Below are 1,925 nucleotides of genomic sequence, written 5' to 3' on the forward strand. Positions count from 1 at the left end.
CCATAAATATCTTCATACAATCCGTAGCAACTGTCATCCTAGAAGGAAGCTTAAACAACGGTTGAAGTGACTCTATAAAGTTTCTAAACCCTTTACCCTCCACACACCTAAATGAAAACTCATCAATGATTACCATTTTAGCCAACGCCTTCCTAGCATCATTTATATTAAAGCTGACAGCCCGGAGTTCACCACCCCTTGAAGTACGATCCTCTTTCTTCACAAATTTAAAAGCTAAAGTTTTTTGACCTTTCAATACTTTCTTATATGGGGACTTCTCACACTTTTCATAATGAATTTTCAGGTTTGAAATACATGCAACTTTGATGAACACAAATATGTAGAGCTACAATAGTGACATTTCACATATTCAGGTGGACCTTCAATATATTTAAAGTGATCCCATAACCAAGAAGTAGGCTTACCCTTGCGTCCAATTCGCTTTGGAGGCTTGTCATTTTTTTCATTGTCAACATCTTCCTTTTCAGGTTGTGGATTTGGCTCTAGAATGTTAGTTGCGTTTTCTTCAGCATCCAAAATTTGAGGCGGGGCACTCACTGGATTGCTCATACTCTCCATCTAAATCACTGCAATAAAAATACTAATTATAATATAAATGATTTTCGGTATATCATAATTGTTCAATTATAATTTAGGACTTAAGTGTAGTCTAACAACAATTGTTTTTTAGTATGAGATGTACAAACACTTTTCTTTAAAGTCCAAAGGACATGTGCATATATTTTTCTCCTCAACAGTTCGGCACAGCAGCAAAGTAAAAAATAATTGAACAATTATGAGTGGTAAAGAAATGAGTGGACACATGAGGAGTCAAAATAAGGCAACATCTTTGGTTTCCATTACGATCAATATGAAGAAAGTAAGGTAAACTAAGTGAGGGCCGTGAGGCTACAAAGTACAAAACTACAAAACTTGGTATTATAGAGACTTAGAGATGAGTATTTGTTTTTGGAGATAATTGCTTGAAGACTTGAAGTGGAGTGTGGAGACAGTCAAACAGAGAACTAAAAAGTCAAAGGTAGCTAAAGCATTGAAGCCTGAAGCTGAATCACACAAAAAGGTTAGACAAAAACAAAGAAATCATAGACATAGCCATATAGATTAATAAACAAATAGTCGTATTACCTGTCGTGGAGAGGTGGTGGGAGTCTGGTAGATGACTACTTGGCTAGGGTTAGGGCTGCGGTTGAGAGATTGATAAAGATTCTCAGATTAAAGATGGAGAGTAGAAGGGATTCAGTAGTTCATGGCTTCATACCTTCCGGCTTCAAATCAGAATCATCAGATGAATTACGGATGCAACTGTGCTGTGAAATGAGAGATTCATATCAAATGAAATTTGATGAAATTAGGGTTGCACAAGATGATGAGATGAGGTGATGAGCCAGGCTATGAGTAATTAGGTATTGATTTAATGGGCTTAATTGTTTAAGTGATTCAATGGGCTTAATAATTAAGAGGAGTAGTGGGTTGGGGCTAGGGTGCTGGGCTGCATATGTGGATTGAGGGGAGTGGGCTCAGTGGCCTGGGCACTTAGTGTCTTAATCTATTTAAATAGGGTCGAGTCAGGTTAAATAGGTTTCAAAAAATCACAACCCATGTCCGACCCATTTTAGGTTTGGGTTAGATATATTGAACCCATATCTAACCTTCATGTACACGGGTTGGGGTCGGATTTACACGGGTTGGGTCGGGTATGCGGTTGGGTAGGGTCAAAACGGGTTTTGCACAGCCCTAATCATGTTACTCCATGCAAAATTGATCATACGAGAGAGTTGAGGGTCAAAAAGGTGACTTTTATTACAATCAAATAAAATTACAAGGATTGTTTTAAGACAAAAATTCTAATCTACGATCCTAGATACTCTTCCTACACTAGGAGACTCCAGTTGGGCCCAACTTCC

General features: G+C 37.9%; 1 long non-coding RNA gene across 1 annotated transcript; it reads right to left on the bottom strand.

Annotated features, from left to right (window-relative positions):
* Window positions 1–240: 240 nt before the first annotated feature.
* LOC120008887 lies at window positions 241–1,391 on the bottom strand. The gene is made up of 2 exons (XR_005470549.1): window positions 1,147–1,391; window positions 241–579 (listed from the first exon to the last, which is right to left on the bottom strand). It is a non-coding gene; the product is annotated as an uncharacterized LOC120008887 (long non-coding RNA).
* Window positions 1,392–1,925: the final 534 nt, after the last annotated feature.

Source organism: Tripterygium wilfordii, chromosome 11 (genome assembly GCF_013401445.1).
Source record: "Tripterygium wilfordii isolate XIE 37 chromosome 11, ASM1340144v1, whole genome shotgun sequence".
Taxonomy (NCBI): domain Eukaryota; kingdom Viridiplantae; phylum Streptophyta; class Magnoliopsida; order Celastrales; family Celastraceae; genus Tripterygium; species Tripterygium wilfordii.